This window comes from Pseudophryne corroboree, chromosome 8 (genome assembly GCF_028390025.1).
Source record: "Pseudophryne corroboree isolate aPseCor3 chromosome 8, aPseCor3.hap2, whole genome shotgun sequence".
In the NCBI taxonomy this organism is placed as follows: Eukaryota; Metazoa; Chordata; class Amphibia; order Anura; family Myobatrachidae; genus Pseudophryne; species Pseudophryne corroboree.
The window spans coordinates 303744180-303765178 of record NC_086451.1 but is presented as its reverse complement, the minus strand read 5'-3'; the positions used below and the strand labels follow the sequence as shown (position 1 = coordinate 303765178).

General features: G+C 43.3%; 1 protein-coding gene across 2 annotated transcripts in view; it reads right to left on the bottom strand.

The window, feature by feature from the left end:
• IL1RAPL2 (interleukin 1 receptor accessory protein like 2) overlaps positions 1-20999 on the bottom strand; it is a 1679520-nt gene that overhangs the window by 1107872 nt on the left and 550649 nt on the right. The window lies entirely within an intron of this gene.

Genomic DNA, 20999 nt, shown 5'->3' with positions numbered 1-20999 from the left:
AGGCGGCCAATATACGATGTACGTGTACACAGACATTATCGAACACCAACGGGTCGGGGATAGTTATGTACCGCTACTTCGCACTGTTGAAATGAAGGGTTATAACAATGAGGTTGTCACAATACGATACGAGAAACCCGATTACGTACCATTGTGCAAAACACATTTTGACACGATAGCCATAGAGATAAAGAACGACCAAAACGAGAACATGGCATTTAAGTTTGGGAAAGCGATCGTGAAGCTACACTTCAGACGTCGCAAAACTGAATTTTATTAACTAAGCAGAATGGTCGCTGTTAAAAATTATGGCGATCCGGGACTCTATGCGCAATATTATAAATCTCAAGCCAGTAATGGATTACCAGGTTTTCACGGCAGCGCATACATGTACGGCTGCGGTTTAGGCGGTATTTTTCGAAGTCTTTTCAGAAAAGCTGTTCCTCTTTTCCGGAGAGGTTTAGAGTTGGCTAAACCGCATATGAAGACAGCGGTTCGTAATATAGCGAAGGATGTTATCGGGCAAGCCACAACGGCCGTTGTGAATAAGATACACGAGGCGAACCAAGCAAAGCAAGACGGTTCAGGACTAATATATACAAGAAAAGGCGTGTCTAAAAGAAAACGGAAGCGTATGATAACGCTTCCGCCTTGGGACATACCCTTTTTAAATAAAAAACAGAGACGACGCAACTCAAAGAAGAAGAGAAAGCCGAAGAGTGCCGTTGGTGATATTTTTTAAACATGTCTTTCATACACCACGAATCCGTTGAATGTGCAAAAACAGAGCTGGATCTTTTTGACGTGCCCCCGACACAAACTAGCATAGAGAAAAGTCTATACGTCGAAGTTCAACCTTTAGCGGCGTTATCCGACACAGCTCCGCTTGAGTTTTATATAGCAGCCAGCGGTGAACACTACTACGATCTGAACAATACGCTGTTGTACGTGACATGTAAGATCGTACGAACCGATAACACGCCGATACCGCAAGGTGCGCGGGTCGCGCTTATTAATTACCCAATAGCGACTTTATTCAACCAAGTGGATGTAACTTTGGGCGACAGGCTCATATCACAATCCAACAATCTTTACGCATACCGCGCGTACATTGAGACTATATTAAATTACAGCTCGGACGCATTATCAACAAAACACACAACAGGACTATTTTACAAAGATGTGGATGGTGAATTTAACAACACGGCGCTGGACGGCCCGAATACGGGATTCAAAAAACGAGCAGGCGCAACAGCGCAGAGTCGCACTGTTGAACTGCTAGGCCCGCTTCACTGCGACCTTTTCCATAAACATAAACTAATTTTAAACGCCGTTGATCTGAAGATTAAACTAACCAGAAACAAAGACGCATTCTGCTTAATGTCGTCTGAGGCGGATGCCTTTAAAATACAGATCACAGCTGCATCCCTGTTCGTGAAAAGAGTTCAGGTCTCACCGGCCGTGCGGATTGGGCACGCGCAGGCTCTGTTAAACGGTAACGCGAAATACGCGATTGACCGCGTTGGGATGAAAATCTACAGCGTACCAACAGGCAGTAGAGTATTTAATCTAGAAAATTTATTTTTAGGTCAAGTGCCGAAAACAGTTATAGCCGGTTTCGTGGATAACGAATCATTTTCAGGAATCCATAACCGGAACCCCCTGTGCTTTGAACATAAAAATGTAAGTTTTGCGTCCCTTTATCTGGATGGAACGCCGCACCCCGCCAAGCCATTTCAACCCGACTTTGAAAGCGGTAATGCTGTAAGAGAGTATATGTCACTCATACAGATCACAAATAAGCAGAAATCTGACAATGGTATACTGATTGACCGCGAAGAGTACCTCAGGGGCTACACGCTATTTGCTTTTGACCTTTCACCAGAACAGGAGTGTGGAGAACACCTTTCCCTGATAAGAACAGGCAATCTACGTGCCGAATTCCGCTTTGCAGAAGCGTTGGACCGGACAGTCAATGTGATAATATACGCTCTATTTGATAACATCATCGAGATTAATCAAAGGCGCGATGTGCTGTACGATTATCTATAAATGAAATAAACTAACACTACGCTGCTGAAAAAATGAACACATTACAGATAAACTGTATTCTGTACGCCGTGCAAAGCACAAGGCATGTTTTTAAAGGAACGTATCCGTGCGATATGTTACCGGTCAGTAAACTGTTGCAATATCCCTGCGCGTTTGTAATCAATACGCATAGCAGCGGGCAGCCGGGTGAGCACTGGTTGGCCGCTTATTTTAACGAACAACGTGAATGTTACTTTTTTGATTCTTACGGGTTAGCCCCTGACAGCCCACTATTCCCAAAGGCAATAATACATTTTTTAAACTTGAATTCAAAAAGTGTTTATCACCAAAATATGCAGTTGCAAAATTTTAACAGTACCGTTTGCGGTCAATATTGCATATACTTTATATTTTACATGTGTAAAAAATACAAATATGTGGATGTACTGGCCCGTTTTAGTGATGACACAAAACGTAATGATTGTTTTGTTTCAAAATTTGTAAGACGACTCCCAAGAAGCCATTGTCTGAGTCATTATGCATATAGATATATACAGAATTGTGTAACTTGTAACCAGCGTTGTGCGTGAAACGTTTTATGTACAGCGTGTCATAACTTGACACGTTGTACATAAAACGTTTCACGCACAACGCTGTGTGTGAAGCGTGTTACGCACAACGTTGTATTGTTTGTGTAACTTGTAATCAACATTCTGTTTGATACGTTTTATGTACAACGCATCATATCTATGATGTTTTTCTAATAAACAACGTTGTTAATTAAACTTTATATATCGTGTGCTTGAAATTTCTTCCGTTTACAGCAATAGAAACAAAGAACAAAACGTTGTTTTATAAAGCATAAGCATATTTTATTGATATATGTATATATATATATATATATATATAACACGGTAAAGATGAATTTAAAACATTACATAAAATATTATTGACATAAGTTAAACATTGTGGCGCAAAATACCAACACAAAATACAGTGTATAAAAATAATATAAATTAGTTATATGTTATAGTTTCAGCCACTGTGAATCCTGAAATAGATTTACGGATCTTTTCCTAGGCAGTAAGTAACCGTGCGGTGTTGTTAAACCTGGGGGACTTAAAACATTTATTCGACCTTTGTTAAGGGTTTGTAACGACATGGGCGATGTCACAGCGCCATCAGAGTCATCCTGCATCTCAGCTTTTAATCGTTCTAAACACATTCTATTCCCCGCATTGGCTATGACGGTTGAGGGAATATTCAATTCAGACATTGCCCGCATAAATTCAGGCCAACCATTCGGTATATTACGGATCGACACACCGTTACTTTGCGTGATGCTTCTTATTAAATCTAACATGTTGGAACCAGGCACAGTGACGCCTTTGTACAGAAACTCCCCTTTACTGTTCCAGTCTGTGATGTGTTTAGAGCGTGTCATTTTACTCAATAGTATTTCACAGTTTTTCTTATACCGGTCATTAACACCGCTCAAAAGCTCATGATAAACAGCATCGGGGGCAATAGGCTGTGTCGTATTATTTGATTCATCAACAGATTTTGCAACGGGTGATAAAAGAGCTAAAGTTGACATTTCACTATCAGCCTGCTTACTCAACACCAGGTATCTCTGCAACAACATTGTATATCGCTTTGCTTTTTCATATTCTGATAAATCATTATTCTGTAGTATTTTCACGATCTCTACATCTAGACCGTGCGTTGCTGTTTTACGTATGTCGTCGCTGTTCGTTTTATTATGTAAACGTTCTATCTGATTCTGAGGCACCAGATACATTTTCTCAGCGTACTCCATCAGCGATTAGACAATAGTCCATTGGTTTATACCCGATACACAAATCATGTTCCTTTTATAGTTTTTTCTTGCTGGCTTGTGCAGCGTGTATGCGTCTTGTTCTTGTAACCACTTTCTTACGTCGGATCTTTTAAATTTATTTTTAACCGACCCATAATATTTATCGATGCCGCTAAAACTACCTGGTTTTAACACTGTGTAATATGCATCTTTCATCCGCCTGATTTGACGCGCTGCGTTGCGTGACATTCTGCGACTGGTGCTGCTTGACACTCTGTAACTGGTGTTACGCAACAATTTTTAATACGGTTTAATATCGAACACTATCAATTTATATAAATTTTTATATTAAGCGATATAAAACACTATCATTTAATATTAAAAGGGGGCGGGGCCTAGGAGAAGTGGGTGTGGTACCTGTCAAGTTTGACAGAAAGGTTGACTTTATCTACTGCAGTATAAGGTAACATATGTATCATTCATGTGAACAGTCTGGAACATGATCACTAGAGAAGGAGGAGGGCCCCCAGGCAGTGGGGCCCACCAGTGGTTCCCCTGTACCCCTGTGGGCCAGTCCGATCCTGAAGACACGCTAGACGCGCTTCAGACTTAATGTCCTTACCCAGTAGCGTCTGTAACATGCGTGGCCTGCATGTTACAGAATACTTTGAAATGGAGGAATACAAGCAATTTCCAATGCACATATATCAGATTTTAACAGATTCTGTAAAACAGAGCATTTTAAGCACTCAATTAAAAAGAATGAGATGTGAGTGCATCTGAAGCTGGAAAACCACAGGTGTGACGCCACCATCATCATTCCTATTCTGTTTATTATAAATGGATCATTCAGTTAACGTGGAGGGGATATTAGCCTAGGCATACAGTTGTCGAAGTCAGAAAAAATGTCTCTATGCACGTTGCCATATTTGCACCGCACACTGGTCCGTGCTGCGCATGCGTGCGCTCTCCCGTGGAGGCGCATACCCGCAATAGCGTGCACTCGCAGGCGCGGTATGCGTATTTACGGTAGAGTTTACGTAGTCGTAGCGTGCGACCCATTCGTTACAACTGTTCACAATTAATGTAGTTTATAGATCATGGTCCCTTTGATAGATTCTGAAAGTTTGGTTAAAATAGAATGTCCCTGAGCTGAGGAGTCCCTCTTTGCATCGTACGAAGGGTCTAACAGGAATCATACAGCAGTGTTTGGTACCCATCGGAAGAGTATTTAATTAGCAATATTCCGGTGTTGGTTTGGAGCGTATTAATTGCTCGTGCGAATAGTTATGGACATAAGAAGTTATGTCCATTTATTTATTATTATTTGTTCTTACTTAGTCATGCATCTGAACAGTTGGAGACAGGCATCAGTAGGTCTCAAATGTCTCTTTGACCTCAGAGATCCCCCAAACAATAGTTTGCATGTTAAGAGGGCCTCATATCTACACATGCATAAGGTAAACACAGGAATAGTAATTGAAGATCAATTGTACTCCAAATCAGTATCTTTCCCGCAGACGGAGTACAATAGCCTTTAATTACACTGAGCTTTTGAGACTCAATAAGGAGGGCCAACACCTGTGTTTACAAATGGGGCTGGATTTGTATACAGGAGAATGAGGGCTGAGATGTCATTGTCTCAACTGAAAGTGGACATCATGAATATAGAACAAAACCCAGACAGGAATGTGTTGGTCATCACCCATTGTGTTACATAACCAAGGCCACTGATGCAGCTGGCTCACATGCTGGGAGGGACACACACTTCCTGTGGTTGACACACCCCCACAGCTGGAATGCAGGTATGATATACCCACTGGAGATCACAGGGCTGACTGACACTCAGAACTAAGCTAGCATCAAGCAGCATGGCGGCTACATCCCCAGGACAGAATTCCTTCCCAAAGGCTAAGTATAGAATCACATGGCTATAGAAGGAAATATAGACATATTGCTTTCTGGTTTAAATAGGATATTGTAACTTGGCTGTGATGATTGTTGGGTGTTAGTGTTGGTGCCCTGTGGAATCTGTGATGGTAGCTGGGATCTTGTTAATCATAAATACCACCATGCAGTACTTTTGAATATGTGCTGGTAGCAATGGCAGGCTGATACTTGTGAGTACCTGGTGGTCTGGTCTTGTGATAACTCATATGCTCTGGTTATAGAGATACTGTGTTTGCTTGAAATTGTGAAAGGTGATTTAGATTGTTTGGAATTGTAAAATCAGAACATATGCATTGTTTTGAGGCTTGGACATTTTGGAATAAAATGGAGTCTAGCTTCTGCCCCATGCGGCATTGTAGGGACGATTGTGTAGCTGGGTGTTGTGTATATAGGGACAGGCAGCATGGGTAAGCTCAAGTACTTTCTAAACAAAGATTCTCAGCATTGATTAACTGCGCAGCGATTGTTCCTCACATGTGTAAGCTTCGCTGCAACCATATTGTCTTTTAATGTTATTGTGAGCCAATCTCTCTCAAATCTCTCTCTCTCTCTTGTCTTCTCATCTTCTCTTATTTCTCCTTAAACTTAACTGTATTGTATTGTAGTGTGTTTCCTGTATAGTTATCTGGTTAGGTGGTTTATGTTATACTGTAGTGTATCATTTGTACTGTGATTCCTTTTTGCAAGTATATTAGTTATAATACATAGTTAATAGGCTTTGGAACCTAAACCAGTATCTGTGTATTTTCTATAGTGTTAAGTGTTCATTTGAGCGTCGGTGACGCTCAAGCAGCTTTGTAGTTAGTCAGGTTACACAAGGTTGCACTTACACCCTGTACTCACATTAAGGTATTCAGTGTATTTCATTGGTATAAGGTTTTAACATAAAGGTATAGTGTTGTGAGCGTCTGCATCGCTGGTGACCTCCTCGTGGTCTCGAGCGTAGGCTACGCTACAGCGAATCATTCCCCTAGACATAACCAATAACGTGTCCTGTGATCACTGGGCCGTGAGCGAACGTGACGCTTGAGCGTCTCGCCTACGGCTTAGCGATCGTTACGCAGATAGCGTACCCATACGGTATTTCTTAAGCAAACAGCGTACAGTGTTCTTAGCTTCATAAAGGGTTGTTTATACGACAAGGGAATTTGGCATTATCACAGTACATGCCTGAAATTGGCTGTGTAAGGAACTTTGAATTTGGCTGCTTCACTTACAGTATCTAATATGCTACAATTACTTCTCAGCATGCTAAGGTAGCATGGAATGCGTTACTTGTACATGCACAAATGTAATAATGTTACATTATATCACCTGACCTGAAACATTCGCAGCTCTCTTGGATTTATCCACATTTCAGGAGCACACATTGTAACAGAGTTGCTTTCTCTAATGCCTAAATATCTATTATGAAACAATTACACAGTTTGGCGCCGTTTAAACAGCAATTTTGATTTTATCTATTAGGAATTACAGTACACAACAGGATTTCAGAGTTCACTATTCTGAATGTTATTCTTTCACAATATTTAAGCAATGTTTTAAATTATTTCAGCATTGATTCAATATTTTTCCAGTACATAACTTTTTCATATTGTGTAAAGTAGATGGAACTAGAGCCGGACTACACTGTAGAGAGAGGCTGGGAGCAGCCCAGCAGCTTAGGAAGCCTTCCAGTGTGAGAAGCAATAGAATGGCGATGTGCGACCATGCCCTCAATATGCAGGGCCACACACCTGTGACATGCAATGGGAGTGTGATGCATAACCACACCGTTCAATGGGGTCCGAACTGCGCATGCATATGCACCGCAATGCGCAGGCGCATCGGACCACTGCACTGGGCATTGGTGCATAGCGACGGGATAGTGCAGGAAGAGGGCGTTTGTGGGTGGCAACTGACCGTTATCAGGGAGTGTCTGGAAAAACGCAAGCGTGTCCAAGTGTTTTCAGGGAGGCTGTCTGATTTCAAATCTGGTCCCGGACAGGCTGACGTGATCGCATCGGCTGAGTAAGTCCTGGGCTGCGCAGAGATTGCACAAAATCAGTTTGTGCAGCTCTGATACACCTGCGTTCACACACTTGCACAGCTCAAATATCCTCCCCCTGTAGGCGGCGACTATCTGATCTCAGAACAGCAAAAATCACTGCCCAGCGATCAGGTCTGAATTAGGCCCAATGTCCCGACTCACTTCTCCGAGATGTTAACAAGTATGCAAATCTTAATTCAATTTGGCAGTCACTACAATCTACCAACTGTACCTAGATTTCATCTTGAAATGAACGGGATGCAGTTAATTTACCAGCAGTTGGGATCCCGGCGGTCAGGATACCGATGCCAGAATCCCGACTGTTGACAATTCCAACAGCCGGAATCACAGGGGCTAATCCCAATCGTGAGTGTCCGCGACAGCCATAGAGTGGGAATAGAACCTGTGGCGAGGGCAGCAAGCCACCGAGCCCACAGTGTGGCGAGTGGAGCGAGCCCGCAAGGGGACTCTTTGTGTTCGCCCCGCTGCCGACATACCGACCTTCGGTAAATCATACTGAATTTGTTTAAAACGTGAAAACTGAAAACTGACTGTTAGTAAGTCACTCATATGTAGTATAGACAAACTTGTCTAAAATGTAAAAATAAAGCATTTATAGCCTTAAACAAAGTACCTATTCCAAAAAATAGACAAGATTAATGGAGACCCCTCCTGGGATCCAAAATATGTTTTCCCTGGTTACTGTATTCAGAAAATAATTGCATTTCATCTTCCTAGGTACATAGTAAGACTGTTTTATTTAGCAGTAAATAACCCTTTGTCTGTAGTAAACTGACAGCCAAATGCATGCTTAGCAAGGACCAGACCTACCAATACTCTTGCCTGCAAATCCTGCTGTGAAAAATTGTCATTTCTAAAAAGTAAAAAAAATGCTGTAAACTGTAATTACACAACAGGAGCAAAGCACAAAAAGTCAAGAACGATACAGTGTAGATTGCTGCTTGTTGTATATTTCCTCCAACAAAAAGACCTAGATTTTCCTCACAGGGCAGGCAAGGCTAATGAGAAGAGATGAAATGTGTCAGGATGGAGTGAGGAGCAAGTCTGAGATACATGACAAAAGGGGGATGATACACACTGTTAATTTTACAGCACTATGCATTTCAATATTGCAGGGAATACGCCATTTAATAATGCCTTAAGCCCTCTCCTGCCAGGGGGAATTGCACAATGTTAGCTTGCAATAGACTGCTAGACACTTTTGGCAGGAAGATATTTAATGCTATTGAGTAAAGACACAATGGAAAGTTGTACATACATGATGGGGCAAATCCTCAGTGGGAAAACACATTTTTTTTTTAAATAAACACTTTCTACTCTAAACAGACTTAAAGATCATTTTAATTGGTATTTGTAACTGAAAAAGGTCATTACATGGAAAAAATACATATTTATTATTATTTGTCAACAGACAGAAATTAAATGAAAGTGTATAGAGTAAATTAGTGATGTGCACCGGACATTTTTCGGGTTTTGTGTTTTGGTTTTGGATTCGGTTCCACGGCCGTGTTTTGGATTCGGACGCGTTTTGGCAAAACCTCCCTGAAAATTTTTTGTCGGATTCGGGTGTGTTTTGGATTCGGTTTGTTTTTACAAAAAACCCTCAAAAACAGCTTAAATCATAGAATTTGGGGGTCATCTTGATCCCATAGTATTATTAACCTCAATAACCATAATTTCCTCTCATGTTCAGTCTATTCTGAACACCTCACACCTCACAATATTATTTTTAGTCCTAAAATTTGCACCGAGGTCGCTGGATGGCTAAGCTAAGCGACCCAAGTGGCCGACACAAACACCTGGCCCATCTAGGAGTGGCACTGCAGTGTCAGGCAGGATGGCACTTCAAAAAAATTGTCCCCAAACAGCACATGATGCAAAGAAAAAAAGAGGCGCACCAAGGTAGCTGGATGGCTAAGCTAAGCGACCCAAGTGGCCGACACAAACACCTGGCCCATCTAGGAGTGACACTGCAGTGTCAGGCAGGATGGCACTTCAAAAAAATTGTCCCCAAACAGCACATGATGCAAAGAAAAAAAGAGGTGCACCAAGGTCGCTGTGTGACTAAGCTAAGCGACCCAAGTGGCCGACACAAACACCTGGCCCATCTAGGAGTGGCACTGCAGTGTCAGGCAGGATGGCACTTCAAAAAAATTGTCCCCAAACAGCACATGATGCAAAGAAAAAAAGAGGCGCACCAAGGTCGCTGTGTGATTAAGCTAAGCGACACAAGTGGCCGACACAAACACCTGGCCCATCTAGGAGTGGCACTGCAGTGTCAGGCAGGATGGCACTTCAAAAAAATTGTCCCCAAACAGCACATGATGCAAAGAAAAAAAGAGGCGCACCAAGGTCGCTGTGTGACTAAGCTAAGCGACCCAAGTGGCCGACACAAACACCTGGCCCATCTAGGAGTGACACTGCAGTGTTAGGCAGGATGGCACTTCAAAAAAATTGTCCCCAAACAGCACATGATGCAAAGAAAAAAAGAGGCGCACCAAGGTCGCTGTGTGACTAAGCTAAGCGACACAAGTGGCCGACACAAACACCTGGCCCATCTAGGAGTGGCACTGCAGTGTCAGGCAGGATGGCACTTCAAAAAAATTGTCCCCAAACAGCACATGATGCAAAGAAAAATTAAAGAAAAAAGAGGTGCAATATGGAATTGTCCTTGGGTCCTGAGTCTGCCCTGCTCCACTTGTCCACATGTCCGTGGTTAAGTGGACATTGGGTACAACTGCATTTTTTAAGACACTGGTGACTCTTTTTCTGAGGTCTGTGTACATTTTCGGTATCGCCTGCCTAGAGAAATGGAACATAGATGGTATTTGGTACCGGGGACACAGTACCTCAATCAAGTCTCTAGTTGCCTCTGAATTAACGGTGGATACCGGAACCACGTTTCTCACCGCCCAGGCTGCCAAGGCCTGAGTTATCTGCTTTGCAGCAGGATGACTGCTGTGATATTTCATCTTCCTCGCAAAGGACTGTTGGACAGTCAATTGCTTACTGGAAGTAGTACAAGTGGTCTTCCGACTTCCCCTCTGGGATGACGATCGACTCCCAGCAGCAACAACAGCAGCGCCAGCAGCAGTAGGCGTTACACTCAAGGATGCATTGGAGGAATCCCAGGCAGGAGAGGACTCGTCAGACTTGACAGTGACATGGCCTGCAGGACTATTGGCTTTCCTGGGTAAGGAGGAAATTGACACTGAGGGAGTTGGTGGTGTGGTTTGCAGGAGCTTGGTTACAAGAGGAAGGGATTTAGTTGTCAGTGGACTCCTTCCACTGTCACCCAAAGTTTTTGAACTTGTCACTGACTTCTGATGAATGCGGTCCAGGTGACGTATAAGGGAGGATGTTCCTAGGTGGTTAACGTCCTTACCCCTACTTATTACAGCTTGACAAAGGCAACACACGGCTTGACACCTGTTGTCCGCATTTGTGTTTAAATAATTCCACACGAAGAGCTGATTTTTTTTGTATTTTGACCAGGCATGTCAATGGCCATATTCGTCCCACGGACAACAGGTGTCTCCCCGGGTGCCTGACTTAAACAAACCACCTCACCATCAGAATCCTCCTTGTCAATTTCCTCCCCAGCACCAGCAACACCCATATCCTCATCCTGGTGTACTTCAACAGTGACATCTTCAATTTGACTATCAGGAACTGGACTGTGGGTGCTCCTTCCAGCACTTGCAGGGGGCGTGCAAATGGTGGAAGGCGCCACCTCTTCCCGTCCAGTGTTGGGAAGGTCAGGCATCGCAACCGACACAATTGGACTCTCCTTGGGGATTTGTGATTTAGAAAAACGCACAGTTCTTTGCTGTGCTTTTGCCAGCTTAAGTCTTTTCATTTTTCTAGCGAGAGGATGAGTGCTTCCATCCTCATGTGAATCTGAACCACTAGCCATGAACATAGACCAGGGCCTCAGCCGTTCCTTGCCACTCCATGTCGTAAATGGCATATTGGCAAGTTTACGCTTCTCATCAGACGCTTTCAATTTTGATTTTTGGGTCATTTTACTGAACTTTTGTGTTTTGGATTTTACATGCTCTCTACTATGACATTGGGCATCGGCCTTGGCAGACGACGTTGATGGCATTTCATCGTCTCGGCCATGACTAGTGGCAGCAGCTTCAGCACGAGGTGGAAGTGGATCTTGATCTTTCCCTATTTTAACCTCAACATTTTTGTTCTCCATTTTTTAATGTGTTGAATTATATGCCAGTATCAATAGCAATGGCCTACTACTATATATACTGCGCACAACTGAAATGCACCACAGGTATGGATGGATAGTATACTTGACGACACAGAGGTAGGTACAGCAGTGGCCTACTGTACCGTAATGCTATATATTATATACTGGTGGTCAGCAAACTGTGCAAAACTGAAATGCACCACAGGTATGGATGGATAGTATACTTGACGACACAGAGGTAGGTACAGCAGTGGCCTACTGTACCGTACTGCTATATATTATATACTGGTGGTAAGCAAACTGTGCAAAAATGAAATGCACCACAGGTATGGATGGATAGTATACTCGACGACACAGAGGTAAGTACAGCAGTGGCCTACTGTACCGTACTGCTATATATTATATACTGGTGGTCAGCAAACTGTGCAAAACTGAAATGCACCACAGGTATGGATGGATAGTATACTTGACGACACAGAGGTAGGTACAGCAGTGGCCTACTGTACCGTACTGCTATATATTATATACTGTTGGTCAGCAAACTGTGCAAAACTGAAATGCACCACAGGTATGGATGGATAGTATACTTGACGACACAGAGGTAGGTATAGCAGTGGCCTACTGTACCCTAATGCTATATATTATATACTGGTGGTCAGCAAACTGCAAAAATGAAATGCACCACAGGTATGGATGGATAGTATACTTGACGACACAGAGGTAGGTACAGCAGTGGCCTACTGTACCGTAATGCTATATATTATATACTGGTGGTCAGCAAACTGTGCAAAACTGAAATGCACCACAGGTATGGATGGATAGTATACTTGACAACACAGAGGTAGGTACAGCAGTGGCCTACTGTACCGTAATGCTATATATTATATACTGGTGGTCAGCAAACTGTGCAAAACTGAAATGCACCACAGGTATGGATGGATAGTATACTTGACGACACAGAGGTAGGTACAGCAGTGGCCTTCTGTACCGTACTCCTATATATTATATACTGGTGGTCAGCAAAATTATGCACTGTACTCCTACTATATACTGTCTACAATGCAGCACAGATATGGAGTGTTTTTCAGGCAGACAACGTATACTGGTGGTCACTGGTCAGCAAAACTCTGCACTGTACTACTCCTCCTATATAATATTATACTGGTGGTCCCCAGTCCCCACAATAAAGCAGCACACTGAGCACAGATATGGAGTGTTTTTCAGGCAGACAACGTATACTGGTGGTCACTGTCAGCAAAACACTGCACTGTACTCCTGCTATATATACAGCTGCTCCCCAGTCCCCACAATTAAGCAGTGTGAGCACAGATATATGCAGCACACTGAGCACAGATAAGGAGCGTTTTTTTCAGGCAGAGAACGGATAAAACTGGTGGTCACTGATCAGCAAAACTCTGCACTGTACTCCTCCTATATTATACAGCTGCTCCCCAGTCCTCCCCACAATTAAGCAATAAAGCACAATCAATCAAGTTCAACAATAAACGGAGAGGATGCCAACCACGTCCTCTCCCTAACATTTCCAATGCACGAGTGAAAATGGCAGCAACGCGCGGCTGCTTATATAGAATCCGAATCTCGCGAGAATCCGACAGCGGGATGATGACGTTCGGGCGCGCTCGGGTTAACCGAGCCATACGGGAGAATCCGAGTATGCCTCAGACCCGTGTAAAATGGGTGAAGTTCGGGTGGGTTCGGTTTCCGAGGAACCGAACCCGCTCATCACTAATAGAGTTGCAGACTTTGGACTCTGAAGCAGCTTCTAGGTAGCGGAGAATTTTCTCATTTGTGATCTATTTCTTATTAGGCATCTTTTTCCTTCCTGCACCCTCTAACTCATTCTCCGAGAACCCTACCTTTCCTCCTTTAAATTCCATACCATCTATCACTTCTTTCCAGGCCCAGTATTTCCTATACCTCGACCGCTTTGCTTACTGTCTTTCTCATTTCCTTTTCTGACCTACTGTACCCACTCTTATTCTGGAGAATTTTAACATTACCATTGTCTCTGCTTACACTGCCTACTTCCTCCTGTGATCTCTCCCAGAGTATATCTACTCACCCATCCATCATGATGGACACTCCCTAAAACTCTTGTTGTTGTCCCCCCCCCCCCCCACCTGTGCTATATACAGCAACTCCTACTGATCCTCTTTCTGACTATAACCTCTGTTTCTGCTCCCTGCAGGTTGCTGCTACCCCCAAAATTTTGCCTTAGTCACCCCCTCCCCCTAGGTTTATCCCTAGCTGACCACCCTAGGAGGGTTAGGTTGGGTGGGGGAGGGTTAGTGTACTCTTCCCCCAGAGGTGTCGTGATTCTGGTTTTGGGATGCCAGGGTTGGTCATGTGACCGCTGGCATTCCGAACGTCGGGATATCATACTGAACCCCAGCAGAGGAGGGTCCTATATTCAGGTGACTTTGGATCTCAACCAATCATACCAGGTGACAGTGAGGTCTGTACCAGTCACAATCACATAAGATGTAAGCAGGGGCATTTATAGAGAAGAGGAGGCCCGGGTGCAGGCTCCGGCTGGGTCCCCTCCTCTCTAGCCGGCAGCGCTGTGTAGAATCTGGCCACTAGGGTGCCTAGGGGACCCTAGCGCTGTCCCCGAGTCTACAGCACATGCGCAGATCTCTGGAAAAATGGTGCACCAGCCATTTTCCGAGTGATTTTTCGACTGCGCATGTACAAATCACCGGGAAAATGGCGCCGCTCCATTTTCCCAGAGATTACGGCAGCGCTGCTGCTGCACCGCGGGACTCCGGAGGGTAAGTATCTCAATTAGTGGGTGCAGGGTGTGCGGTGTGGGCCACCTGGACCCCCGGGGGCCCGTGTGCATCGTACACACTGCACCCATACTGCATAGCACCGATCAGGTCAGAATTATTCCCTAAGAGGGGACATGATCAACATTTACAAAAATATAATGGGACAATGCACAGAGCTTGCGAGGGATCTATTTTTTATTAGATCGACACAGAGGACATGTGGACATCCGCATAGGTTACAGGAGAGGAGATTTCGCACACTACTACTATATTCTAATGAAGTTGGAGTAAGCTACACTATGGGAGGATAATGCGTTAATAAAGTGTAGAAGTTGGAGATACATCCAAAATGAATGCATACTCAGGCGTATTATCTAAAAAAACCTGCATCTTTCAAGAAGGGCCATACCTAGGGTTGTGCACCGGTGCTGTCACACAGAGCAGGATGCCCTGTGGCCAGAACCAGACACGCTCACCAGGCATGCTCACCAGCCACCTCAGTCTCTATTAGCAGGTTCCCACTGTATGGTGTGCTAGCAGTGTGCCCTGATCTTTCTATCCATTCCAAAGCACTGCCTCTCTTCCGACCCCTGCACTGTGTGGGACTGTGGGTAGAGATGTCATGATGTCTCACACTCTCACAGTGTAGTCTGAGGAGCTGCTGAACCACAGCGCTGCATCATTCATCAGTTCACTGATTTATTGACAGGTGTGTCAGGTGACCACATAAATCAGGTGGCTACATATGGATGCAATAGCAGTAGCACCCCACTATCCCAAGGAGCTTCACATTTAGTACTGGAGTGAGAAAACTTTGAGAAAGCTCCATATATAAATAGATATATAACTATAGAACTACTGTATATTCCTTATTTAGCACTGCATTGGCACTTGTGTTGTGTGTACCTTACTCCTAAGCAATAGTGCAGCATGACAGCATCCCACTATCCTGTCATTGTGTGCTTGCAGAACTGCAGGGGGTACAAACAGCTGATAATGTCATGAAATTAAAAATATTAAAAACATTCATTGCAATGTGGGCTAGATCTAAAAGGGTGGAGGTGGTATGTTATTAACATGAATGTATGTATCTAAGTATGTACAGTATGTATGTCTGTATGTTTCTCAGCATACTAGTTATAAGTTCCAACTCATAGACATACAATTTTTTCCTCCCTGTGGACAGCCATAGTTAACATGTTCAGATTTTGCCAAAAACTAGCTTAAAATGTGTTTAATATTCATTTTTAGGTGTTTAGGAAGATCAGGAAAAGGTAAGGGGAGTAGGGCGTGTCTAGAAATGGGATATCTAGGCAAAAAAAAATAAAAAAATTAAAATATCACCTTCACATATGAAGAACCTGGCTCTTGAAATAACCTCCAAAAAAGAAACACTCAGACAGATCATATGCAGCCTGGGTTTCCCTTTATGTGCACTCTGCTAGAAGATTTTTCCATGTCGGGACAGGAGACAATGCTCTTTCTTGCACAAGGCACCAAAATGTCTAGTTACGGCTCTGCCCTTCAGCGTCTATTAACTGGTAAAGATGAAGAACACCCTCTGTGGACCAGGTTGTGAGTAGTATGAAGGAAGACCCGGGATGAAATCTGGGTTATGTGTTAGAGGAGCAATCAGGGATGCTCGAGGAGTAAATGAAGGATGGCATTTCAATTTATTACAGGGAGGAGGGTGGGCAAGGGTAGGATGCTGAACTCACTCATCATCTCTGTCTCTCTCTATTTATATACAGTACACTGACTTTCAATTAGGGGCTACTATTTTACATCTCAACTATACATGCCAAATGTGCTGAATGGTTATAACTTAGGCAATGACGAAGTTGAAGACCCCTTCTCTTATGGCTACAAATTAGCACTGCCTGTGAGATTCTGGGCCCACGTTTACCCCAAACAAATCTCCCCACCATTCTCTGGAGGTAAGGGAGGGCCTGCGATATGGAGGGCCTGAACAAAGAGACAGTACTTTTGGCAAGATGTTCATTTTGATAGCATTAGTTCTCCCCAGCCAGGACAGTCGCAGTGACGACCATTTCTGAAAGCGAGCCTTGAACCTAGTTAATAAATAGAGGAAGTTCAGGCAAAATAAGTTAGAGTTGTTGTTAGTGAGAGTAACAAGAATATTTTGGAACTGCAGAGAATTCCAGTGATAACAGAATGCCTCCTCTAGCCCTGCAACCACAAGAGCAGGTGTAGATATATTTAGCACTACTGACTCGGTATACTTTATTTTAAAATGAGAAAAATGGATGAGCCTACTGAACTCCTCAATAAGAGCAGGCAGAGAAGCCACCAGGCAAGAAATAGAGGTCAGAAGGTTATCTGCTGCAAAATGAGCAAGCTTATGTTCTCCAATCTTAAATCCCTGAATGTCTCCATTCACTCAAATTGCCCTCGCCAAAGCTTCAAGGTAAAGATGAAGATATGGGATGACAAGGGTCAGCCCTGCCTAGTCCCATTTTGAATCAGAGATTTGTTCCAAGAAAGCACCATTAACACTAATTATCTCAGATGGGGATTTGTATAGTACCAATATACGAATACTCAAACACACATGCTCCAGCAACCCCTCCATGCTGAGACTCTGCATCTGTGGACAACAGGACCACACGGGTTTTACTATTCCAAACATGGTGAATAAGATCTATGATTTTTGTGTTATTATCTTATGTCTCCATACCATAAAAGAATACCACCTGGTCCTGATGACCCAAGCCTGGCAGGTTGGCAAGCAATTTGTAAAACAACGTTGGATCAGTGTTGAGGAGGAAAAACTGCCTATAATTCGAGCATTGGTTCAAGTCCTTACCATCCTTAGGAATTATAGATACTGTATATGGGCTAAGAGGGTCTATGAGGAAAAAGTGTCCACCTCAGATGCCACTTTGGAAGCTCTCACAAAGAGTGGCATAAGATAGTCACCAAACTGTTTTGTACTAACTAACATGGAAACCGTCCAGGCCTGGACTCTTTCCAGTTTCCAGGGTAGCAGACAAGGCAGCCTCCAATTCTTCAATCCAAAAAGGGTCCTCAAGGTGGCCATATATCTTCTCAGAAATACACAGAGTGGAGTCTTTAATTACAGCTTTGACACAGACCTCATCAGAGGGTGGAGGACATCGCTTTAAATTATATTTATATACTGTAGTAATTCTGCAAGGCCTCAGCAATTTTGGTAAACATATGGATGTTCTCCCCACTACAGTTCCGAATAGAATGAACATAAGTATGAGATCTCTGTGCCCTCAGTGTCCTCACAAGCACTGTGTGAGGCTTGTTGCCCAAGAGATAAAATGTGTGACGACATTTATGTAAGATTAGCTTAGGGGGTCATTCAGACCTGGACGTACGCAGGTAGAGCCTCATCCAGAGGGTCCACACATGCGCAGCAGCTGTAGTGAGCGTGCATGACCCATCACTATGTGATCGCATCCCGGAAAGGATGCGATTGCATAGTAATTGACAGGCAATGGGCGCCCAGGGGCAATGATGTGGTGTTGGGGGGGTGGAGGGCAGGAAACTCAAACATGTCAAGGGTATTTTCGAGGGAAGGCCGTTGACATTGCATGCGTTTCCTGTGACCATCTCTGAGTAACCCCGTTCAGAAGTTTATTAGGGGCAAACCTAGCTTTGGTAAGTTCACTAAGTATGGATGCAGAGAGAAAGAACTTATGGGATGTCTCCAAGACATTGATGTGATCTAAGAGCTGGAGTTTCTATGGCCATGCATGGGAGAGCAAGAGAGAGTAGAGAAGAGCTGGGTCCAAGGACCAGTTGAAGTCACCTCCAAGAATCAAGGACCCCTCTCTAAATTGCTTCTGGACATCTTAACCAAAAACTGTCACTGGCGTTGATTTGTGAAATAGATAGTAACAAACATGTATGACTACTTAAAGAGTATGCAGTTAAGAACCTGGCCTCGACCCTCCTGTAAGATGTGGTGGGAGACCTCTGACAATAGCAGTCAATGGGAAATTAATATTACAACTACCAAAGATTTACCATCTGAGTTACTGACACAACAAACATGGGGGTAATAATGATTACCCAGTTTTGGTGAAGGCTGCAACTTAAAGTGCGTCTCTTTTAGAAATGCAACATCTACATTATTTGAGTGGATCTCTCTTAGCAAGATGGGGAATTTTTTTTAGGAATGTTGAGCACCTTGACATTAATGGAATACAATTTCAAACAATCTGGAGTGGAGGCAGCCATAGAAATGCCAGGGTAGAGAGGAGATTAATCTACACAAAGGAATAACCACCAGTGCAATATGATAGAGCTAAAATCAGGAAGAGACAGTCCCTCATCAATAAAATAAAATACAGTATAAGGACACACAAGACATGAATCACTACAGTTATTGGGTACCCATTTTGTAATGGTCAGTATGCAGGAAAGGCGCACCATACTCATTTCCTTGCACCACATGACAAAGTCCACACATTGGGTAGGATTCAAATGTTCCCCACTCCCTCCCACCACCTATCGCGCCCACCAGCGGTATTCTAATGTTACTGCCGATGGGCGCGACAACTTCATTTCAGCTTGCTAACCCCGAATGTAACAAGCTGAAATGCGTGTAAAGAGACACGTTTCGGTGCCTAAACGGGTCTCTTCACGATCGCGCCCATTACTTTAGTTGGGTATAGGCACCTGATGTGCCTAAACCAGACAGTAATGAGCACATTCACCGTGATAGCAGGGCACATTTGAATATCGCTCCTCTATCTCCGGTCACTTTAGACAGGAGATAGCGGGTGTGATAGGATTTGAATCCGGACCATTATGTGATGACTGGGTGCTCATCAGGAAGCCTCAAAGAAATCTGAGCATTTTGGCGGCCAGGATCCCGGTGTCTGTATTCTGACCTCCAGGATCCTGGCTGATGGGATTCCATACCCAACCCTTGACTTATGAAGCGCACAATGAACGCGGTAAAACATGATGACATGGTCATAATTTCACTGAAAATTTTAGTTAGGGCATCAATGATGCCAGGACCTTCAACATTCTCAGGAACCCCCGACACATAGGTTACCCAGGTCATTAAGCCCATTATCCAGGATGTCGAGTCGACGAAATACAGAATAGCCAACAAAATACAGTATTCCTTTCATCTCTTCAATACATCTTTTCATCTCTACATATTTCCACTCTCATCTCTGCTCAAGCCTCTAACCCGAAGTGAATTTTTAATACATTTAAATCACTCTCGATCAACCCTCACTCACCCAACCCATCAGCCACTATCAATGTGCAAACAAATTGCTTCCTACTTATATGCAATATGTACTCCTCAGGTCCTTAGTTCATGTTGGAATAGGTCATGCTGGAACTAGGATAGGACATGCTGGAAAACGCGTTTCACCCATCCTGCGGGCTTGTTCACTTCCAATGCTGCTGCAGCATTGGAAGTGAACAAGCCCGCAGGACGGGTGAAACGCGTTTTCCAGCATGTCCTATCCTAGTTCCAGCATGACCTATTCCAGTATTCCAGTATGAATCATTTCAACATGAACTAAGGACCTGAGGAGTACATATTGCATCCTGTTATTTAGTAACTGACCCAGGGACCTGGGCAGGGACCGGTACACTTTTTCTATCAATTTTCTGGGAATTTCTATACCTACACAGCAATTCAGCAATACGTGATGATTTGTTATTGTTATTACCTTTTATATATATTTTTTTCTTGGCCCTGAGCAGGGCAGTCCAGGGATCTGGACTATGATTGTCATACCCAGAATAACCATTTAAAGGAAATTCTCAATATCTCTTTTTTCATTTTTTTCTTTTTTCTTCTTCTAAAAATGTTGTTTTTCCTTCTTTTCTTCGGCATTATTACTTTTTGCTCTCTTTAAATCCCAGCATCAAAACCACTATACTCAACAGAATTACCAACAATATTACTGTTATGTGTATGCTGGTTTATATAGAATAATAGCACTGAGGAGAATATAAATACTTATTTTTCCAAACAGAGTGATCACGGAATATACACAGTATTGCCAGTTAATCTGGCCTATGTTTAATTATTCTTATTCATATATTTTTTTGATGACATTCTGGTTGTGATACCAATTTGATATCTATATATTGTTCTGAACCAAAGTGACCACGGAATGTATT